At 36.2% G+C, this 25410-nt stretch overlaps 1 long non-coding RNA gene across 3 annotated transcripts in view; it reads left to right on the top strand.

The window, feature by feature from the left end:
• LOC118017329 overlaps positions 1-25410 on the top strand; it is a 45718-nt gene that overhangs the window by 9769 nt on the left and 10539 nt on the right. For 2 of the 3 annotated variants that reach the window (XR_004681118.1, XR_004681120.1), the window contains exon 5: positions 11781-12260. The exons of the other annotated variant lie outside the window; for it this stretch is intronic. This is a non-coding gene — a long non-coding RNA (uncharacterized LOC118017329). Of the gene's footprint in view, positions 1-11780; positions 12261-25410 lie in introns of those variants that run through there. 3 annotated transcript variants of the gene reach the window in all.

Here is a 25410-nt window from a genome sequence, read left to right as displayed (position 1 = left end):
CTAAATAAATTACTTTAATATTTAAAACAAACACCCAACCCCTCATCCCCCACTAGGACCACCAAACCATGAGGCTTTTGGAATCCTATTGCTCAAATAAAGAGACTGGGATCCAAAAGAGCAAAAGGACAAAGGGAGGGTAAGGTAGTCGGTGGTAAAAGACCTGGGAAAGCAGCTAGGATTTTGAATTCTAAAATGGTATATATATTGTGTTCAAAGACTAACACACTTTGGTGTGCCCTGAGAATAAGCAGACAAAAGTTACGGAATCAAGTAAGTGGATGAAGATGCTCTTTGCAATCTCCCCTTAAAGAGCAAGAATTTGCTTTTTGTGATTCTTAACCATTTTGGATCATATATCAATCTGTGATTCAGAGAAAGTTATGGAGTCTTTCTGCTGAAATGTGTGTATCTATTAATACACAAAATTTTGTCTTCCTATGTACCCCACAAAATTTTGCACTTTTTGAGGACACTAAGAATTTACGTAAGGATACCAATAGGTGGTCGGTGAGAACACCCATGCGCATTTTAGACACCAGACTAACCTTCCTATGTATTGTTTAAGCACGTTGTTCAAGCATATGGAATTTTAACTAAAACGGGGTGGGGGGGATGAAAAATAGTGCATTTCTTATCTTCCTCTGGTTAGCACCAGGATCAAACCCCAGAGTTCACACTGATCCAATTCCAGCCTCTTGATTTAATAAAAAATCTACCTTTTCCCAGGTAGAATTAAAAAGATGTGAGCATAATAATGTGCTTGAAGGCATAAATTCTGAAGCTACATGCCCAGGTTTAAATATCAGCTTCCCTAACTTCTATTTATGAGGGTTTTTTTTTTTTTAATTCTCTATGTTTTAGTATTCTTACCTATAAAAGGAGGCTAATGATAGTACTTACCTGTTAGGAGGTTTCAGTAAGTTTCTACTTGTATGTATATAAAGTGTTTAAGGCAGTATTTGGCACACGAGCATTTGCTAAATAAATAGGTGTTCACACACCCCAACTTCTACCATTTTCTTTTGCTTAAAACATGTTGATTAAATACCCAGAGTCTACAATATCACTTCTTAAGGTCTATAACATTTCTATGACTGTATTTTGCAGGATAGAACTATATCTCCGGGCTTTCAAAAATCTTAAGAATATATAAATGACATTCACTGCTGATTTAAAGAATATTAGTCTTCTGAAATGTGAAAAAAAATTATTATTTTTCCTGTTCCTAAAATAGAGATAGCAGCTATAAATTACTTATTCTGTCTATAAACTGATATAATTTCACTTAAAATTTCCTGGTACTTCCTGAGTAATTAATTATGTAATGTTAAATATGAGTTCATCAGAAAAATATGTACCTAATGTATATTCTTAACTGTTAAGTTTTACCTTATTGTACTTTGTCTTTTGAATTATTGAATTAATAAACTCTACCATTATCTTAATTGGGGCTTTGCACCTCGATGATTGTATCTCAGGGAATTAATTACCATTTTGTTTCTCAGTATCTTGGTACAAAAAATCTCCAAGTCCCATAGCTACTATTGGTATTTTATTGAAAAGATATTTTATGACTTCAAATTTTAGTGTTTATGATTTAATCATATCCTAGAAAATTCTATAGTTTTAAGTAAGGAGCAATCTGAAATTTATACATTACCCCAATAATAGGAAACATTCCTACTCACTATATTAATTCTGATAAGGAAAACTCTGTCTCATAACATCTAATTTGATTAAGAACATGAAAATTTGCCTTTGATAACATTTTCTTTTGTGGATTTAATGCTGTATTAGTATTTCTGGGTTTTTTTTTCATAAACCTGGATAATATTTAACATTTATTTAACTCACTCAAGAACTGTGAGTCTTCAAATATTCTAAAGATGAAAAGACCTTACTAATTTCACATCATTTATGCAAACATGATATATTGCTCACCTTCTGGAGTTATGAAGCAGATATTTTAAGTCTTATTTTCCACTATGTAAACTTTAGGATGTTTCTCATTATATTCTTTACAAGGAGTTTTGTCATACAAATTGAACAAGAAAATAAGATATTTACTGATAGACTGGGGACAGGGGTAAAATTTTGAAATGAGCATATTTATAAATCCATGTATTTTACAACAAATAGATTTTTATTTTTTGAGGAGCAGGGCTATAAAATTAGATAGATGACTTTCAATGGGCACAGAGTATAATTCACATTTTTGACTGAAGATATTATTCCTGTTCAAATTATAAATGTTATCTTCAGCAGGATGCATGTTTCTAAGCCAGATTGCCTTCCTCAGTAAATTTCAATAGGTATGTTCACATTTGAACAGTAGAGGGAGCTCTGAAAAAGCTTAGTAAATGGGTGAAAAGTGGAAATTAATATAAAATTCTAAGTAAAAATTACTAAAAATACTTGAGTCATAAATCAATAAGTTGATTTTACTTTCAAAGTCATGTGCCTCTTGAAATCCTTTAGAGGGTTAATGTTCTTTCCTTATTTTTCATGTTTTTAATAATTATTTCATTTTAAAGAGCTCTAGATATATATGTCATTCATTACTGTCCATATATCCCATTAAGTTTATGTATAAATTCACTTAAACATATCTGGACTTTTATAGTTTCTTTTATATGCTTATTCTCTCCATTTTATACACGTTACAGCTGCATTAACAGTTTGTAAAAAGTGATACTTAAATTAAGTCACCAAGAACTTTGTTGTTTAAAGTTTGGCTTACTGACCCTGTGGGTCTAAATAAAACTGGACTGGAATAAACATAATTCCATAAAAGCCCAGAACTACCCAATGGCTATAGCTGGTTAATAAATAGTTGATATTTACTGAGTATTTATTGGAATCTTAATGTGGTTCTGGGTACCCTAATAAATATAAAAGGAATACAACCAAGTGAGAATGTTCTCGGAAGCATGGAGTAGCTGTAATGGCAGACAGAAAGGATTTAGGGCTAGAACTTAGTTTCCAGGGGTTGGGGTAGAGGCTCCACTTTTGAAATAACTTATTCAGATGTAATTATTCATACACGTCTTTGAGTATTTGCTTTGACGATTATATGATATAGTGAAGGTAAATTTTCTTAACCTGTTGCTAAATCACAAGTATACAATAAGCAACCCCCTTTTCCATGCATATCCACCAGAGCCTGTGAATACCCACAATTCATAATCCATATTTCCCAAATCCAAACATCTCTGAAAACGGACATAATTTTCCATGTAATTGACTTTATAACAAATACTAGACTGACCCAAACTAATTCAGCATTAAGGTGTGACCTCAACTGAAAGGAAGTTACATAAAGTCATTATATTTAATACTTTATAAACATCCATCTTTTGGGGGGAAATGCCTCAAACCATTTATTTTGCTTATATTCCTTCTTTTACATAAGCAGGAACAAAATACATAATTTAGAAGCCATATCTACAGTGTCCAAGAGCTCTGTCACTAAATGTACAAAAATAATTTTAATGTCTAAGAAACAGGGGGCTCTGTAAAGCTAAAACTTCAAAAACAAAAGGCTTCTTTAAAAAACAAGCATTAGGTAACAGGAGAGTTGAAGGACCATTTCTTTTTCAATGGTATATAAAATAATGTTCTTACAACTGATGGTGACTACATAAAATAAACCTTTAAAGATCACTATGTCTTATTTTAAGAATATATTGTCTATCAATTCTAATCAGAAAATGACTCAAAATCAAGTTCAAAATGCCATATTTCCTTGACTGTAAACATCCATTGTTTTGCTGGATATTACCATCTTTGATTATCAGGTGCTCATATAGAACCCCATATGGGTGTTATATCACATCTAGTATATGTATACCATTAGAGTCCCAGACTCTGGAAACCTCTGAACTTGAAAACACTTGTCTGCAAGGGTTTTGGATGAAAGATTGTGGCCGTATAGCCTATATACCCATCTTGAAACTGTTTTGAGTATATGATAATGATCATGTTTAATTTATGAGGCTAGAAATTACAGACGGGTACCTATCATGCAGGAAAAATCTAAACAATAATCCATCATTAGGTAGGCTGTTCTGGATTGTTTGGGTTCCCCCCAGATTCGTTGAAATCCTAATCCTCAATGTGATGATTTTAGGTGGTGGGACTATTGGAGGTAATTAGGACAAGACAAGGTCATGAGGGTGGAGCCCTCATGAATGGGATTAGTGCCCTTACAAGAGCCAGGAGAGGGCTTGCTTCCTCTCTGTGCTTTTGCCATGTGAGGATACAAAAGAGTCAGCAGTCTGTATCTTGGAAGACAGCCCTCACTAGAACTTGACCATGCTGGCATCCTGATCTCAAATATCCAGCCTCCAAAACTGTGTGAAATAAGTTTCTGTTGTTTATGAGCAATCCAGTCATGGTTCTTTGTTTTAACAGCCTGCATCAACTAAGACACAGACCATCCCATATGCAAGAATTTATGTCTACATCAAGCCACTGAAGTATTGACATTGAAATTATCTAAACATTATAACAGCATTACGTAGAACCACTGTGAATTCTTGCTAACCACAGAGACTAGTTCTTTATGAGATGATGACAACTTATTTAGTTGCAGATTTATCCCATCAATTCTGGCATATATTTACATCATTCAGTAGAACATCGAATGCTAGGGGTTCATATATCATGAAACACTGTTAAGTCAATTAGATAACAGGTGACAAATCAAAGAGAAAACGATTCAGAATCATTGCAGAGTGAAGGCTGATCATAAAATAATTTATAATATATCTAATAGATTTTTTTTAATGATCCTGGTTCTTTACCAGTGATCCAATAGGTGGAATAACAAAAATACCACCAGAATTTCTCCTTAAGAAATATAAACACTGTATTCAAGAACAGCAATATGGACTATTTTCTATTCCTGAAAATGAAACATAAGAAAATTGGAGAAAATAAAAACACAGTTGTCAATTAATGGGACCAGTTTAGACTTTATGAAAAAAAAAAAAAAGAAGTTCTAGTAGTTTAGTATTATGCAGGTACTCCTACAGGCCAAATGTCTTTAATATATATATATATGCCAATAATTTTTGATACAGAATTAATACAGCCTAAAATGCTCACATATAATATTTCCTTCTTGGTCTATAACAGACCCTTTCTCCCCCACCACCACCCCCAGAAGTTTTCAATATCAGCACTAAGTACAACCCTGAATCTACAGTTTCAATTGCTATGTGAAGAAAACACTATGTTGAGATACTTTTATAATGATAAGTGAGATATTACACCAAGATGCATACATTTCCAAAATAAGATAAGTGTAGCACTGGCAAGACATGAAATGGAATGAAAAGAATGGCTTATTAAAGGGAATTTATGAATACGAGCTCACAATCACCATCACAGAATAGAATGTGTGTAAGTAAACCAACATGCTGAATAAATATTTTCTCCTAAAAGCACAATCATGCAATTTTCATGAACTAGAAAAATTACAGTTATTTTCCAGGTTACCTCTACTTTGTTTCTTCTTCTTCTTTTTAATGATAGGACTGCTTTTGTCTTTTTTTTTTGTCTCCCTTCTTTCCCCACTGTGGGGTTCGTTTATTTTCTGGCCACAGTTTTATTTTGGCTTTCCCCGCTGTGTTGGTGTTAAAACAAATTAGATTAATATATTTTCCTAAAGGTAGCTGATTTGGATTTTTCCTTTCCTATGGATAAAGATAAAAATGGTTTAATAAATTTATTTTAAGGTAGTTGAGTTTTTGTGCCTCTGTGACTTCCTTCCCGCTGAGGAATCTCAGTGTGGCACGATAACATATTTTGAAAGCTGTCTGAACAGTTGGGCTGTTGTTTTATGCGATCAGTGTACTGAAGTCATGCAGTTTTCTTCATTGTTCTTTTTGCCTTCTCCTTCCCCTTCTCTCCCTTTTTCACCTTCATACTCCCTCCCTCTCTCCTTTTCTGTCTACCTTCCTTCTTTTCTTTCTCTCCTCCTTCCTTTCCTTCCTTCCCTAGGTTGCAGTGATATTTGGAACACTGCGAAGATGTATTTTGTAAACATTAATGACTAGAAGAGCATGTTACAAACAGAACCACTTGTGTTAGTTTGTTTCCTGTCTTACATTTTTTTAAAATATAGAATTATCCTTGGGCGCCTGGGTGGCTCAGTTGGTTAAGCGACTGCCTTCTGCTCAGGTCATGATCCTGGAGTCCCGGGATCGAGCCCCGCATCGGGCTCCCTGCTCGGCGGGGAGCCTGCTTCTCCCTCTGACCCTCCCCCCTCTCATGTGCTCTCTGTCTCTCTCATTCTCTCTGTCTCAGATAAATAAATAAAATCTTTAAAAAAAAAAAGAATTATCCTCAGTGAAGAAGATATGGATTTTTAAAACTGACCTACATTCTTTAGTAAATTTCTACTTCTGATCAGGCTGACATGGGGATTTCTCAAGATGGTGTTTTGAGCAATGGAAAAACAGAAAGCAGAGATTGTAGGCATGATTCCAGCCTAAGGAACAACAGGCCAGAGTAGTCCCCTGGCCCAGGCAGCAGGTACTTGGAACTGGGTGAGCTACCAGGGGTATAAGGACTCTGCGCAGTGTTTCATGCCGCTTCTCTGCCTGTGTTCTCATTGGAGCCCAAGTGAGTCTAATTTTAGAAACCCCCTGTTTATTACACTTCTGTGCAAATAATAGGTATTCCCTGCATACATGATTAGGAAGATTCCTGAGAAAACTGTATGTGAAAGCTTTTTACCTCATTCCTTTGGAAAGTCCCTTAGTACCCAACTCCCTGCTGTGTCTCCTAGTGTCAAAGTTCTCTTGTGCTGACCTTAACATAGAATCCACCCTACAGGACAAGGTACAATCCTCAGGACCCCCTAATGCAAGCAATTTACTGCCATTTCTGTATTTCAGTAGAAATTTCATGGACAATAGAACCTATATACCCTTGTGAAGAAACTCCGATTTCTCCCTAAGTGTGTGCTCACAATGACAGAGAACTCAGTGACGAGTGTAGATGGCAATGAAATTTTCTCCCTCAGTTGGTAATGGCATAGAAGCAGGTGGTAGATACAAACCTATAGTGAGGTGTCTACCATACTACAGAAGTTGACACAGCCATTCATTCTACTGGATGTTCTGAGATTGTAGCAAACTCTCTTGCATGATTACATTTGACGACCAAGTTGGTGAGACCATAAGGGCCACCACAACATAAGTCGCCAGTATATGGCCAATGAAAAGACATTTCTCATTATTTATTTACCAGGAACTTTCACATACAGTTTTCTCAGGAATCTTCCTAATCATGTATGCAGGGAATGCCTATTATTTGCACAGAAATGTAATAAACAGGAACAAACAATAACAAAAATGACTGGTTTTTTTTTTCATTAAAAGTGGATGTTGGGGGTGGTCCAAGAAGGTGGCATAGGAAGAGCCTGAGCTCACCTCCTCCTATGAACACACTGAATATACAGCTATATGTGGAGCAATCCCCTCTGAAAGATAACTGAAAAGTAACTGAATAGCTCCTCACAGCAATGAATAAAAGGGCTACATGAAGACAGGTAGCAGAGATAGACATTTTCTCACCCAGAATCCCACTTTTGGCATGGTGGAACACAGTCAGAAGGGATTTCAAAATAGGAGCTCCTCCCTAAGGAGCAAATGTTTTGTGCCTTATAGCAGGCACCCTAACCCTTAGGACCAGCTCTGGAGAGATGATCCCCTAAAATGTCTAGCTTTGAAAACCAATGGGGCTGGGGCGCCTGGGTGGCTCAGTCATTAAGCATCTGCCTTTGGCTCAGGTCTTGATCCCAGGGTCCTGGGATCGAGCCCTACATCAGGCTCCCTGCTCCGTGGGAAGCCTGCTTCTCCCTCTCCCACTCCCCCTGCTTGTGTTCTTTCTCTCAAAACCAATGGGGCTTACATCTAGGAGATTCCAAGGGCTAAAGGAAACATACCACTCTTCATTGCAGCATTATTTACAATAGTCAAATATGGAAACGACCTAAGTTCCATTGATGGATAAATGGATAAAGAAAGTGTGTTATACACATACAGTGGAATACTACTTAGCTATAAAAAGGAAATGTTGCCATTTGTGACACATGAATGGACCTTAAGGGAATTATGCTAAGCGAAATAAGTCAGAGAAAGATAAATACCGTATGATCTCACTTATACTTGGGATTTAAAAAATAAAACAAATGAACAAACAAAACTCATGAATATGAAGAACAAAGTGGGGTTTCGAGTGGTACAGAATTCCAGTGTAAAATGAATTGGTCCCAAGGATGTGGTGTACAGCGTGGTAACTAAAGTCACTGGATTGTAGTGCATGTTTGAAAGTTGTAGGAATAGTGGATCTTGAAAGTTATTGCAAGGAAAAAAATGTTTTTATAACTTTTTATGGTGACAGATGGTGACTAAACTCATTGTGGTGATTATTTTGCAGTATACCCAAAGTGTCAAATTATTACATATTATACCTGAAAGTAATAAAGTGTTTTATGTCACTTATACTACAATTGAAAAGAAAAGAGTGAGGATTATGGACTGAATGGTTACATCCCCCCAGTATTCGTATGTTGAGATCCTAACGCCAATGTAATGATATTAGGAGGCGGGGCCTTTTAACTTTCAATACATGAAAAATTCAAATGCAAATTCAAGTTTCCTTTGCTTTGTAATCTCCAGAAGCAGGGGATATGGGAACATTTTGTGCTCTAATTATATTGCAGATTATTGCGATGGATGCCTTTATTAAATCTGGTGCCATGAAACTGGAATCCAAGAGTCCTAGAATTTTTGAGCTACCATGTCATGTTTATGACAACTTCCATGATTCTGTGGCTATTGTATGCCAATGACTACGCACACACATATTTTATTTTGGAGTTAGTACTGAATCATTTCACATATTAATATACTATTTCTATTGGGATTAAATTACAATTCTACAAAAATGGAAAAGCAATTTATTTTTTAAGTATGTCAAATTACATGAATTGAACATTTAATAATACATCAGAAATCATACGAAATTTTTTCATGCACCACTCTTAGATAGCTTAAGGAATCAAAAGCTCATTAGAACAAAGAGGACAAGTAAGTAGTAGTACAGAATGGAGCCACCTTTACCCATTTGGGTAATTTCAAGTCCATTTTGGCTTCAGATGGTTGAATTTTGCAAGGAAAAGATCAGGAGGTATCTCAGCCTGCCTGGATGATCATGACTTACACCATGACCCTGACTCTAGCAGACCTGCTCCTCTTTCTTTCTCAATATCCCTCAATTCAGACAATAAATTATATGGTCACCCTATATATGACCCTTTTTACTGAGTAAATATAAAAGAAGTTGTAAGGCAAGTATTGTCTCTGAGTAAAAGAGAAAATACCATACTGCCAACAGTGCATTTTTTAAAAATAACAAGTGAGAAAAAAGATCCATTAAATAGGTATATTTGTGTTGTGAAGATACATAGAGGTTATCAATTTTCCACTTTGTTCACTGTTCAGTAATTTACTGTCAATTTGGCATACTTAGAACTCAAACTAAAAACAACAACTCGTGCTAGAGAAATGTGAACTATGAAACCTAAATCTGGTACGTTCCCACCTCTGTATGCTTGGGGGATGGGTTACTAGTTCCAGAACGGGAAGGTTCCATTTTGGTACACTCAAAAAGGTCACGGTGTCACAGAGCTTGAGAAGATTAACATGCATTCAAAATCTGAGCCATTAACTTCTTGCTCTCTAACGGACAGACATGTAGGCCACATAGATACGATTTGAATAAAAATATGAGGGCAAAATTCTTTTGATGGACCTGTGATTGTCTTCCTTGTTAAAATTATTCCATGCTACCACAGGGTCATTGGAGGTTAAGAGAGAGGTAGTAAATTACTGTCATCAAATATGCATAAGAGGAGTGCAACGGTCCATGGCAAATAGGATGCTCTTCATTTATTAGTATATATGTTTTTTCTTTGGTTCTTAGAAGCATTTAAGGTGCTTTATAAATACAAAGTTAAAACAGGTTTTTCTGTGTAAAAAATGTGAGAATTTGGAAATATAAGGATATTATAATATTCAGATGGTAGTACACTCTTATCATATCTACATCTTAAAAATACTTTTAAAAATAGGACTATTTGTTTATAACCTGGATTTAAAAATGTCCATATCATAGGGGTAAACTTAAGTTTAAAAAGACATTGCTAATGAATCGTTGAACACTACATCCAAAAACCAATGATGTACTATATGCTGGCTAATTGAATATAATTAATAAATAAATAAATAAATAAATAAATAAATAAATAAAAATAGCTTAAGACACAATAATTAGTAGTGTAGACCCTGAGCATTTACTGTCTTGTGATAACATATATTATGTCATGTGGAAAAAAAATGATTAATACTGTCTCTCAGGGATATACTAGCTGTGTTCAAAAGCTCAAGTTGATCTACAGTGAACATATTTGAGTGCTGAGCAATTGATGCCAAGCACATCAAAACATTTTTATACCATCATATCTGATAAACAATTGACAACTAAAAGGCAAATTAAAAAGATATGGGTAAATAATTAGTTTGAATTCCCAGATTGGAATTATCCCATCAGTGATACAATTTATCATTCAACAGGCATTTCTCAGTAATGGACAAGAATAATAATTATTATTTTTTTAAAGCACAACTTTGTCCTCATGAAAAAATTATGAGAAGCATTTGAAAGGTTCTGAACAAGCAGCAAACAGAAGTTTTGAGTTACTTAACATGGAAAAGGTATGGTAGGTTAAAATCTATTAATATATTCAGCAGCACTATCAGTGAAAGTTAGTGAGGAAAATCTCATTCATAAAAGAGGTGATGCGCAGAGTGTCTGATGATATGGCTTAAATACCCCGTTTTCCTCTCTAGTGGAGAAATAAGACAATTTATTAACTAACTGCATCTTCTCCAAATTTCCCAACTGTTCAGCACAGCTTAATAAAAGATCCTTCAGATAGAGGAAGAGTAGGCAAACTTCTAGAGATCGTGCAGTGTTTCCATACTTTCTCTTATTATCATCTACCCAAGGACCCACTAATTCAAGTCTGAACAGAAAGGTAAGCAAAGAATTGAGGGAAGAGAGGAATAAGAAAAGTATAGCAGAATCAGTGCTGATCACGCTATCATCATATCACATACTCACCGAGTTGAGGATTTTCATTGAAAAGATGTATTTCGTCGGAGAGGTAGAATATAGTTGGAATTAGAAGATGACATGTTCCTCAAAAACCTTATTCTTAGAAAAGAGCATAAAGGAAAACATGATGTTTTTTCAAGTGTGATATAGGGGGCAACAGGGAGAGTAGAAGCTAGAGTCCACAGGACAAAATAAATCTGCTTAATCAGAATCATGGATGTTGAAAACAGTCATTTTTATCTTCCAAGTGTTGTTCAGAAGAGTAGAATAAGAACAGTTGCTCAGTTGAGACTAAAAAGGGGATCTACCCAGAGACATAGTTCACACCATGCTGATCTCAGTAACCGACGTAATAAGGAGAATCCAAATGATTAAAAACCAAAAAGAGATATTCGTGCCTTAAAAGACACATCAGTAGGAAGTCTGAAAGACACTAAGTAACCCTGAAACATCTATGACTAACATTGGTGAACGCATTCATTCATTCTAATCATAGTAATATCAATGGCTATCAATTATGGAGTCTCTGCTACATGCCTGTCATTATAGGATGTGTTTTACACCTATTATTTTCAATTGACTAGGAATCCTACAATGAAGACAGGATTATGCTGGTTTTACAGACGGAGAAACTAAGCCTTCGAGAGGTCAGATATCACATCCAAGTAAAAGCCAAAAAGGGATGAATCTAGGACTGGAAATGTGGTCTGGCTGCCTCCACTATGATATAACTGTTAGCCTGTGTTCTGTGACTATGTGTCCTACATAGTCCGTTCGCTGCTGGGCTCAAGAGAGAAACCAGGTACATCATTCACTCTTGAGAGAGTGACACGCTAATAGATATAAACGACAAACACAGATGTTGCCAGCTTACAAAGATATATGACAGGAAGATTCCAGAAGACCTCTGCAAGAAAAGTTTCCTGAAAAAGGAAGTGTATTGTCCTAAGTTATGGACAGAAGTGAGGACTGAAAGAGATTTTTGGGTGGATGAACAGCATGGAGGAAAAACTTGACAAGTCATTGTCTGGGGGTTTACAAACATTTGCCTTATCTGGGTAAGAACGCACTGTATCCAAGGGTAATCATAAAAAGAATAAAGAGTTAGACAGGAATATTTGTTTTATTACTTTTTAAAAGATTTTATTTATTTATTTGACACAGAGAGAGAGCACAAGCCGGGGGAGCTGCAGGCAGAGTGAGAAGCAGACTCTCCACTGCGTAAGGAGCCTGACTAGGGACTCAATCCCAGGACCCCGGGATCATGACCTGAGCTGAAGGCAGATGCTTAACTGACTGAGCCAACCAGGCATCCTAGACAGGAAATTTTATTTTATTTTATTTTATTTTATTTTATTTTATTTTATTTTATTTTATTTTATTTTATTTTATTTTATTTTTTATTTTATTTTATTTTATGTTAGTCACCATACATCATTAATTTTTTTTAATTTTATGATGTTATGCTAATCACCATACATTACATCATTAGTTTTTGATGTAGTGTTCCATGATTCATTGTTTGCATATAATACCCAGTGCTCCATTCAATACGTGCCCTCCTGAATACCCATCACTGGGCTAACCCATTCCCCCACCCCCCTCCCCTCTAAAACCCTCAGTTTGTTTCTCAGAGCCCATAGTCTCTCATGGTTCATCTCTCCCTTCGATTTCCCCCCTTCATTTTTCCCTTCCTTCTCTTAATGTCCTCCATACTATTCCTTATGTTCCACAAATAAGTGACACCATATGATAAATGACTTTCTCTGCTTGACTTATTTCATTTAGCATAATGTCCTCCAGTCCCATCCACAGGGATGTAAAAGTTGGGTATTCATCCTTTCCAATGGCTGAGTAATATTCCATTCTCTATATGGACCACATCTTCTTTATTCATTCGTCTGTTGAAGGGCATCTCGGCTCTTTCCAGTTTGGTTATTGTGGACATTCCTGCTATGAACATTGGGGTGCATATGGCCCTTCTTTTCACTACATCTGTGTCTTTGGGGTAAATACCCAGGAGTGCAATTGCTGAGTCATAGGGTAGCTCTATTTTTAATTTTTTGAGGCACCTCCACATTGTTTTCCGAAGTGGCTGTACCAACTTGCATTCCCACCAACAGTGTAAGAGGGTTCCCCTTTCTCCATAACCTCTCCAACATTTGTTGTTTCTTGCCTTGTCGATTTTTGCCATTCTAACTGGTGTAAAGTGGTATCTCAATGTGGTTTTTTTTTTTTTAATATTTGACAGAGAAAGACATAGCAAGAGCAGGAACACAAGCAGGGGGAGTGGGAGAGGAAGAAGCAGGCTTCCTGCAGAGCAGGGAGCCCAATGCGGAACTCGATCCCAGGACCCTGGGATCATGACCTGAGCCAAAGGCAGACGCTTAACGACTGAGCCACACAGGCGCCCTCAGTGTGGTTTTGATTTGAATTTCCCTGATGGCTAATGATGATGAACATTTTTCATGTGTCTGTTAGCCATTTGTATGTCTTCTTTTGATAATTGTCTGTCATGTCTTCTGCCCATTTTTTGACTTGATTATTTGTTTTTTGGGGGTTGAGTTTGAGAAGTTCTTTATAGATCTTGGATATCAGCCCTTTATCTGTAGTGTCATTTGCAAATACCTTCTCCCATTCTGTGGGTTGCCTCCTTGTTTTGTTGACTGTTTCCTTTGCTGTGCCTAGACAGGAAATTTTAAATGCAAATTTCATTCTCCCTGACTTCCGGAATGCTTGCCTTATCTTAGTCACATTAGAATGTTTTTATCCTTTGAGCTGAAGTACATCCTGGTTCTGCCATTGCTTGGCACACAAATGCTTCCTTTTTCTATCTTTAGATGCCTTTTGACCCCAACCAGAGTTTATATCTCATATTTTTTAATATTCGTAATTTTGCCTGTGACAGGCACTTAACAATGGTCAGGTGTTTATGGTGATGATGATAAAGCAGTTTTTCTCAGCTCAGGTTGATCCTATTAAGGCAGAAAGGAAGAGTGTTTGCTTAATGTTTGTTGATGTGCCCTATTTCTTATCAGCTTGAGGTAATGACAGTTTAAAGGAAAATATTATCTACATTGTTAACATTTTTCTAATTCTGTTTCCAAGGTGAGCAAAAAGTTTGATTGCTTTCTCCGTTCATCCTCTCTTCAACCCCCATGGATTGAATTAATTTAATTTAGGACTGAACCAATTCTTTGTTTTAGTGAGAAATATCTATATTTCTTTTCCTTCCCAGTTTTTATCTAGACATGTCAAGGAAGGGGTGAGCCACAATGGTTTAAGAAAATAAAGCAGAGATAAAATAATGTTAAATAACTAATTAGAAATAGGATTGGTCAATTCATTTGGCACAAATGCCAGAAAACAGTTTGTTAGATTTTTAAATAATATGCTAATATACAAGTATAAGGACAGGTATTTTTGCAGTCATTTAAAGAGATGCCTTAGAATAAAACAGCAGCATATGTGGGAGACATGATGGGGGTTCTTTTTGACTCTAAGTTTACAGGGACTCAGTGATGTGACATTTTTTTGTCTAAAAGCAAACATTCCCAGAGGAGTAGTAGGAATAATGATAATAATAATAGACAATAATGACCACAAGAACAAGAGCCACCATTACTGGATCCTTGCTTTGTATCAGGCACTGTGCTGAGCTGATCACATCTCATTTAAACCTTACAGTGAGATACGAGGCAGACAGGAGATACCCCAGAAGGGTAAATTGAGGCTCAGGGAAGTGACTTGAACAGCCAATCAAGATCACGCAGCTAGTTAACATCAGAACTGGGATTTGTGCCCAGGTTCCTCTGACTCAAAAACCTGTAACTTACAGTATTCACAACCAAGGAGTCTGCAGCTCCTTTAAGCTTTTTGCTAATAGATGCAACGATCGGATTTCCTTTATGATGTGATGAGCACTGGGTGTTATACGCAACTAATGAATCATAGAACATTACATCAAAAACTAATGATGTACTATATGTTGGCTAATTGAATTGAGATAAAAAAAAGGATCTCCTTTAGTACTAAACATATGGACATTGTTGAATTGGTGTGCGTTCTAAAAAAAGTGGCAGAATGATGGAAATGCTTCAAAATCAGGCTTTGTGGCATTTAGAAATGTAAGTAAGGGAATCTATGATAGCTATTTTCCTAAATTATTGTTGAAAGCTAATCATGTAAACAGGTTTCACCTGAGATATCAGAACTAGGTCCAATGCAAAGGATTAAGGGCACATAGATTTGGGGTCAATATAAGGAATATTCTGACAACTGCTATGACTGAAAATAATTTTTTGTGTTCACAAATAATAGTTCACATTATGTGTTGCAAGTCAGTTGTGCATTATGACCAATTGGTATATGTGTTTTGGGTAGATAATATTGATCAAATATGGTAAATCCAGAAAAGAGTGTATTCTATTAGAGGAGGAAGAACACCCAGTTTAGCTTGGAGAAAAAAATAAGAGAAAACAAATTGGGAAATTAAGGAGAGATTATGCAGTTCTTGTAGAGTGGAGAAAAGGCAAAAGGAGAGAAAGCAATCCAACCTAATGATTGCATTGTATTCTTCTAAGAAATTTAAAATGTAGAATTAAGGTCTGGATAACTATACGCAATCCATTCCCAGGTGCTCTTACAAGGATACCACCCCCTTAGTAATTGCCTTACAGTTAGAAAAAAAAAATGAAATAAATGGTAATTGAAGGCAAGCTCACGTGTGATGGGGGGGTGAATCTCGAGAGAAGTTGCAGAAGAATTTGTGCCATGGCAGTAAAAAGACACACTGAAGGTGAAGAATTATATACATACACAAAGTACTGTATCAAAAAAAAAAAGTTCAGTTCAATGTAGATAATAAATTCAGAATTGCTTCTCCATATTATATCACCCATTCTACTGGTTTACATTCACAGAAGGAAATCTCAGGAACCACAGGTGTACCAGGGCCCTACATCAGTGGCCTAAAATAGCAGGAATTATTACAGCCTCTGTTTGTATTCCTCATCCTGCCCTTACCTGCATCCAGCAGCTTTTGGCCAAGAGTTGGAGAAAGGAGCAGAACATGAAGTAAACACTCTAAACAGACAAATGGTTGTTGATTTTTAAAAGTCTCTAAATGACTACGTTGTTACACCTGAAACTAATGTAACATCATGTGTCAACTATACTTCAGTTAAAAAATGTGAATTATTTGTAAAAAAAAAAAAAAAGATTCACAGATGTAATCACCATATGCCTTGTGTTGGTAGGGTGAAAAGAGGGGATAGACATCAAAACTGCATATGTCTACGGGAGTGCCCTAGATGTAATCATCATCCGCTTTGTGCATTTCATTTAAAAATAAGGATTGGAGCTGCTACCCTGAATCCATGGTCTTTAAGAACAAGGATCTCGCTTTGGTGCACATTGCATCTTTTAGCAATAGTCCCGAGTCTGAGATAGCAAAGATGCTCAATACCATAATAAATGCTTGTTGAGCTGATCTCTATAGGTGTTTAAGCAGAATCTTGACACCTTGGCAGGAATGTTCCCATAAATTGTTTGTGTCTTCCAAACAAACTTTGATTTGTTCTGTTAGTCAATATGGCTATGTCTGTATCATAGTTACGTTGTTCAATATTTCAAAATATTTCAAAAAGTGTCTTAACATGCCTTACCGTCACCTTGTAGGTACTGTTTGTCCAAAGTGAAGGAACTTGGTTGCATGTCCCCTAATACGGCTGGAGGGGATGCAATTCATTCTTTATCATATTTTTAAAAAGTATTTTTCTGGAGGACAAGTTGTAAATGCAAAATTATAAATATAACTTCTTTTGTATGAAATGTAAGTTACTTAGAAGAGGGGGAAAGATTCATGTTACTTGTAAGAAATCATTTTTAAGGAAGAAGCGTCATTATCCTAATGGCTCAGTGTGGTATTGTAACATAAAATATTTCAAAATCAGTATTGCCATAGCTTGAAGCAACTTATAACTTCATTATGACATTTTCTTCCTTACAACACAAGCAAAATATGGTTTTTTTTTCTTCTAACAAGTGATTTTGCAACTCCCTGAATAGTACTTGAAGATTTTCATGCTTCTTGGAATAAATTACGTTCTTTCATTCCTAAAATATGATGCAATTCTTGAGAAGTGTCAGAAGAGAAGTGAAACCCTAGGGAAGCTATTAACAATTCATCATTTCCAATTCATACGGGAATGTGAATTACATAAAGTGCAACTATCAAAACCCAGAGAGTTGATCTTAGCTGGGTTTATGTTGAATATATTATCTTAAACAGCAAAAGAGGACATGTTCCTTCACATTTTTGGTGATTTAATGGCAATTGTTACCAACTTTGATAGGAATTAGTTCAGATAGTGTCTACCTCTCCATTATCAGTGTACCGATTATTTTGAAGCTTTGATACTCAATCGCTATGTTTAAACAAAGTAAACTAGTAGATTAAAAAAATTCAGCAAAATAAAGCTGAAAATCAATAATAAGAAAGGTATAGGATATGGTATATAGTAGAAATAAATCAGGAAGTCTTTATTTATTTTTTTTTTTTAGATTTTATTTATTTGTTTGACAGAGAGAGACAGAAAGAGAGCACAAGCAGGGGGAGTGACAGGCAGAGGAAGAGGGAGAAGCAGGCTCCTCGCTGAGCAGAGCGCCTGACATGGGGCTCGATCCCAGGACCCTGAGCTGAAGGCAGATGCTTAAACAACTGAGCCACCCAGGTGCCCTAAACCAGGAATTCTTTAAAAAGAAACTTCAAATGACAGAGTAGCACTGAGCAGTAAGTCTAGAATACCACCAACTCAAATTCGTGTAAGAGGTCAAACTCCAAGAACAGCATCAAACAAATTCCATGTATTAATTTCGATGTGATGATCAGCCTGTAAGCAAAAGGGGAGATCTATTTCTTCTTAAAGTAAGAAAAATGGTACCAATTAAAAACTTAAAAATTAAAAGTCTCCCCTGGAAGTTCCACTCCAGGGAGGAACTAAACTGATTGAAGTGTGATTTAAGAAACAGATAGTATATAAGAAAAATAATCTATTTGACTTTATGTTAGGATCCCTTGAGTGGTACCTGAATCATAATATTAAGTCCATAGAGAATGAAGCAAAATCCTAGCACACTGATCTGCTTTGCAGAGGCAATATTTAAATGGTTATAACTCTCTAGAGGCTTTTTGACAGATTCCAATTTTTAGATTCAAGCTTTAAGTCAATCACTGCAAGTTTAATTATGGCGACTTTAGACTATAAGCTGTCATCAACCCTGACAATATAAAAATAAGAGTACACTACCAAAGTGGGAAAGAGAGAAGAGCTTGTGAGACAGATGAAAGATAGGATGCTAATAGTGTTATCCCACATAGTGTGTGGGTTCAGACCCAGTTAAAAAAATGGAAGACACAAAAATGTAGGGTCTTTCTCTTGTTACTTAAAGCTATATAATAATCAGTGGAAAGATTAAAATATTGACATACCTATGTAAAAACTCATAGCAAATGGAAGGTGACAGTGTAAATAAGCTAAATGCTTATCTTTTAACACAAGAAATAAAATATCTAAGATAAACTGAATAATAAAAGCATAGATTATTGTTAGAGGATTATGACTATGTTAGAAGAGATGACTATGAGAACAAATAGAAAAGGTGAAAACATGGTTTCTATTGGGATGGATGTGGGGGGTTTTAGGTCAGGCTGTTGTACAATTTATTTACCTGTTCATGATTTACTTAATAAAATTAAGTTAATTAATTAATAATAATTAAAATTAAAAATTATCACTAATTATGATAGTGAGAATTCTTAATAGGAGATAGTAACGTCTCCTGAGGGCTACAAGCAGTGAGGTTCTCTCAGGGTATTAAACTACTCTTCTCTTTGAGAAACCTTTAATAAATTATTGGCTGCCTTGCCCATACTGATATGGTAATTACTTTTAGAAAATTAATAGTATCCTAGGTGCCTACAAAATACACACACACACACACAAAAGGTCAATATAAACTTCATTTTTTAATTTAAGTAATGAGAAATTTACTGAGTCATCTTAATGAATTTTAGTCTTTTTATAGGTTAACACTCTCCAAATCACTTGAGGTTTTATTCCAACTGACAGTGAACATACTTCTATTATGTTCTCATTTCTGGCAATTTACAACCAAAGATGAGAGAGGGGTGTGTGTGTGTGTGTGTGTGTGTGTGTGTGTGTGTGTGCTTGCAACATGTCTCGGGTACCTCTCCATAAATCTTTTAAATGTCTTTACTTTAGCAAACCCATATGATCCCTAGATATATCATTATTAAAAAGTGCTCTGGGGCACCTGGGTAACTCAGTCGGGTAAGGGTCTGCCTTCGGCTCAGGTCATGATCTCAGGGTCCCAGATTTGAGCCCCACGTTGGGCTCTCTGCTCAGCAGGGAGTCTGCTTCTCCCTCTCCCTCTCCCTCTGTGCTCTCTCTCTCTCAAATAAATAAATAAAATCTTTTTTAAAAAGTGCTCTGGAAAAGTTGCAGGCGTTTGTAATGCTACCCCACTTTCCTGTCCCTCAAGTTGTTTGCATAGCTTCTGGAATAGACAAGGTATTTCATATCATTTCAATTAAGTTTACTCTATTACATAGAAAATTTAATAGTAGTGACCTTGATTTATTTATTGTTCATTTTGGGTAAAGATTTCCCTATACAACAAACAGTTTATACTTTTTTTTTTTTAAGATTTTATTTATTTATTTATTTGAGAGAGAGAGAACACATGAGAGGGGGGAGGGTCAGAGGGAGAAGGAGACTCCCTGCCGAGCAGGGAGCCCGATGCGGGACCCGATCCAGGGACTCCAGTATCGTGACCTGAGCTGAAGGCAGTCGCTTAACCAACTGAGCCACCCAGGCGCCCAACAGTTTATACTTTTAAATATAGTTCATTTTTGCTGTTGACAAAATTAGATTTGAACCACCTGCTTGTTGTGTGCAGGCATCAGCATCAAATTCACAGTTCATCATGCCAAGAATACTCATGCCTTGGGAACTTGCCAGACACATGCCTTTTTCAGTAATGTGATTTCACCCCAAACCCCTACGATAGAATTGTAACTCAAGGAGCCAGCTAAACCATTCAGAGCAGACACTTAGAAATGTGCCTTTGATTTAAGACATGTGTAAGATGAAGGCCTTGCTCGATCTTAAATAAAATTAAATCAATTAAATACTCAAAGCCTATCATTATATAAAAGAAGTTTCCCTACACAGTTGTCAATCTCATTTCAGGTGAATACTAGATGACGGAGCTTAAGAAAGTGGGGCATACTGTAAGTAGAGGAAGATAAGAAGGCAACATAGAAGCAGTTTACACGGTGCTGTTTGCAGTTAGACGCACAGTTGCAATATAGGGCAGCGAAGTGGGACAGCAGGCAGGAGGCGGTGAGAGATGATTAGGGTTTTAAATAAAGGCGTATGTTACAAGACACATACCTGTGTTTCTATTTTTATTTTTGTTATTGCAAGAATAATACGTAGCCCTGTTTTTTTTTTTAAAAAAGTGTAAACAGCAGAAAAAAGCCCCCAAAGACAATTAAATGCCCACTGTAACTCACATCCTATCTGCTCCTGGTGGTAATTACTGTTAACGGTTTTCTTCCTGACATTTGCTGATATATGTGTGTGTAATTATTTTTCTTAAAAGAGAAAAAAACACTCTTCACCCTTTTGTTTCAAAAAAGAAGAGTCCCTTTTTCTCAAACATTTCTCTATATTACGTCTACAGATTTAGCTCATTCTTTTAAACAAGTTATAAAATATTTCATTGTATGTCTGTACCAATAATTGTTTAGCTAGCCCCTCTAAATAGATATATAAGCTAATTTCATTTTTTGTGTGTGATTACCAGCTACGCTAAAATAAAATGTGTGTATGTGCATGTTTTGCTATACATTAATTTCCTTGTAGTAAAATTTCTGCATCTCCTGATATGCATATTTCAAACTTCAGTAAATGTGTCCAAGTTCTTACACTAAGAAGGCCTAACTGCCTGCCCTATTATACTCCAGTGCTGTTTCTCATACCCATGATGATAATGAGTATTATCATTTTAATATGTGCCAGTCTGATACAGAATTTCATTGCTTAGATTTGTGCGAAAAACTTTTAAGATACTCAAAAAGTTCAGCAAGATTTAATACAACAACCTCCTTCTAATCTATCATTGTAAACATAAATATCCTCAAATTTACATTGTATCAGAAAGGTCTTAAGGACAGAAACCTATAGACTAATTGGCTGAAGGTTACAGATTTATTCTGATAATTTTAAATGCATGAGAGGACCCATAGTGATGAATGATTTTAGCATTATTTCACACAAGGGTAGTAAGACACGATTTTTGGAATCCTGGCCAAGGTCAAGCAGCTTGTCAGTAGACTTTAATATCCAATGTCTCTCTTTTCTACTGAGAGATATCTTCCTTCTGACCCCAACACTCCCCTGAAACTCTAAGGTCACAGTGACCTTCTGGTCATTAAATCCATTAGGCCCTTTTACCTTCTTATTAAAATCTTGGTAGCAGGTGGCACTATGGTTCACTCTCTCACTGAAAGGCACCGGCCCTTGGCTGCCATGTTCCACATTGCTTGGTTTCCTCCTGTGATTTTGGCCGCTCTACTGGGGACCCCCCATAGGTACCTCTTCTTCTGCCCATCGATAAAATTTTGCTGCTCCTCAATGCTCTGTTTCTGGCCCTTTACCCACTCTAATTACAATTCCCAAAAGATTGTTTTGAAACATTTAGTCCTTCACTTATATTTATATGTTGATGACTCAAATTTATATTTTTATCCAAGTTCTCTCTCAAGACCTTAAAGTTATAATTATGTCCTATACATTGTCACATCCAATCTTCCCTACTGACCTAATCAGCCCTCTACTCTACCACTTGCTTATCTGACCGTCCACCAAACCTGCTACTCAGGGCACCCAGAATCTTTCTCAAATCAATTCTTTTCTTACTAATACCCTTCAATGCCTTCCTATTGCTCTTAAAGTCCAAAGTTACTTAATATGTTTCACAACACTGGTCATGATGTTTCCAGACTAATCTCTCTTATTCCCATTACCAAAACTGTTAGTAATAGAACTAACCAGACAGAACCAAAAGGAACTACTTTCAGTACCTTAAATATCCATGTGTTGTCTTATCCTTGGATTAAACTGAGACACCGCCTTTCCTGGGATCCACCCAAATATGGGTTATGTAACCCACATGGGTTCACAATACTGTTTGTTAATATGATACTTGCCACTGTGCATTATAATTGCTTGCTCAAGTGGGTTTTTTTTGTTTTGTTTATTTCTTCATTTGTTAGTTTTTACCCCCTCAGTAAGACTAAGTCTGTAAGAGGCTTGTTTTTTTGACTCTCTACCATACCATGAAACACAAAAGAGCTGTTCAATTAATCTGTAGTGGATTCATTATATGATTAATTATATGAAAAAGAGAGTTGAGGCTGAAACTCAGCACCCCTGACAGTCTTTGGCTACTTCCTTTGAGCTGGTTACCACCCATATAAATCATTCCATGTGTGTACTTGCACTACTTTAGGGTCAGAATAAATGTAACTACCAAGTGAATTCTAGCTAATACACTTCAAATCTGGATTGTTCTGTATCAATTACTTTATTCATTAATGCTACCTAGAAATATTTAGAAGATATTACCACAAAATGTATTATTGCTTATAATTTAAGTTTGCCCCCTCCCTATATGCTGTGAATGAATTCTTGAAAGACTGTATGTGACACATGATGTGACATACGAGTGGGGGCTAGCATTTGATGAGACACTGCAGTGGTCATTTTGTGAAGGAGACAGATGATAAATGCTTATTAACTACTACAGTGAAGATGCATTGTGAGATACAATGAAAGTAAAACTAAAATACAATGAGAAACCACAACAAAACCATACAGGGAGGCTACATCAAGAACTTTATAAATACAGCCATAGGTTGATTATCTTATTTGTATTTAACATTGAAAAAATCAGTAGGAGTATCAGTGCTTGATGACAGGAAACATCCTAAAACGACATAAAGTATGAAGGAAGGGAGAATAATCTTTAGAGTAAGAAGAAACAAATTTACTTTTACCAATATGGAGCTTGAAATGATGGCGGGACGTGGTAAGTGTTTTCAAATATTTGATAACGGTCAGATAGGCCACCTCTGGGACTAATGGGGGAAAGTTTTAAGAAGCCAAGTGCCAGGAAGAATTTTCTTTCTTTTTTTTTTTTTTTAAAGATTTATTTATTTATTTATTTGTGAGAGAGAGAATGAGAGAGAGCACATGAGAGGGGGGAGGGTCAGAGGGAGAAGCAGACTCCCTGCAGAGCAGGGAGCCCGATGCGGGACTCAATCCAGGGACTCCGGGATCATGACCTGAGCCGAAGGCAGTCGCTCAACCAACTGAGCCACCCAGGCGCCCAATCTAAGGAAGAATTTTCTATTAAATGAATCCGTTTGAAAATGAAAGAGGCTGCCACTGGAGGAAGTGATCCACTATCACCAACGATGCTTCAGTACATTACTGATGGCCACTTATCAAGGTTGATACAAAGGAAATAGGATAAGCTAGAGGAAAGGGTATATTGATGGGTTATTCTGAGCTGCAAGGATATTTCCTGCTCTACTTGTTACATTGAAATATCAATTCGATTACAATCACTAAGTAATTTAATTTTAAAATTCTAGGAACAAACAGCATTTGCAGAGGAGAGTTGATGGCTTCCTCCCTGCTGTTACACTGGGCATGGTCTCAGGAAAAATATCTACAGAGGCTATGGGATTGCAATACATTTTTAATAATGATATCTAGAGGCAGTAAATTTTTATACCACAGCTACTATGATCTGCTCTTTGGGACCAAAATTATAGAAAATGATGGGGATCCTGATTAAAGATTTTGGGGGAAAAGGATTCAGGAACTCAATACATTTGCTCATTTGAAATTTAAGAGTTGGAGCAAATTTGCAATTCATGAAAATTTTTAAAAATTTCCAATGAAAAGTTGCATCTTACAGATAATTTGTCACTATTTTTTTTTAAAGATTTTATTTATTTATTTGACAGAGAGAGACACAGTGAGAGAGAGAATACAAGCAGGGGGAGTGGGAGAGGGAGAACCAGGCTTCCCGCCAAGCAGGGAGCCCGATTCAGGGCTCGATCCCAGGACTCTGGGATCATGACCTGAGCCAAAGGCAGACGCTTAATGACTGAGCCACCCAGGCGCCCCTAATTTGTCACTATTAAATATCCTATTTTAATGTTAAGGTCCCATTTTTTTTAATATCCCTCTTGCACCACAACCCCCAACAATACTGTGAGATTGAAAACCACAAAATTTTCTAAGAAATATCTTGATATTTTAGTGATCAATAGCATCATAAATATCTGTAAAACTTTTTCAGAGAATTTTTAAAAAATTCCCTATTATGGTGTTCTACTGTTACCTTGATAATTATATTCCATCTTATATTGTTACTACTCTTTTTACACATTAGAAAGTTCAGAATTGCACAAACTTATCAATTTATGCCCACAATCTACACTCTGTGGGGATACAGAGTGGGCCCTGCTTCCCTGATCATATTTTATGGCAACTGAATGCTCTTATTTAAACACTTTCCTCATTTTTTCTTTATCAATGGTGTCCTCCTCATCCCACACCCTCAATTTCTCAATGTAAACAGACACCAAAATCCTGGCTATGGTGAGAAATGACTGTTATCAGCCCCATCTTCTCTTTAACTTTATTGCTTTCTCCTTGACTTTTCCACTCAATTTTACAAAAACCTCCCTCCAAATACCAGCAATAAAAATGATAGATGATGAAATATTTTTCCTTCCATATTTATTTTCCAATATTTCAATATTTATTCCTTTTTCTTTTCTTCTGAAATGCCCACTCTTTACCACTGCCACTGATAGATGTCTGGAACTCTCATTTGTCTTCTCCATCATTCACTGGTGTCCTTTTCTCACCAACTCTCAAAGACAGGGTACAATCTACTCTGTATTCTAATCCTAATCTCTGCCTCTCAGTATTTATTTACAGGGCTGGAAGCTATCTGTGTCCCGATTCAATTAGAAAAAACAAAAACCAAAAACATCCCAGAATAAATATTGACTACAAAATTTCATTTCATCGTCAGAGTGTA

The sequence above is a fragment of the Mirounga leonina genome, unplaced genomic scaffold (assembly GCF_011800145.1).
Source record: "Mirounga leonina isolate KUSES-001 unplaced genomic scaffold, KU_Mleo_1.0 Mir_169, whole genome shotgun sequence".
Taxonomy (NCBI): domain Eukaryota; kingdom Metazoa; phylum Chordata; class Mammalia; order Carnivora; family Phocidae; genus Mirounga; species Mirounga leonina.
This window is presented reverse-complemented; position numbering and strand designations above follow the sequence as displayed.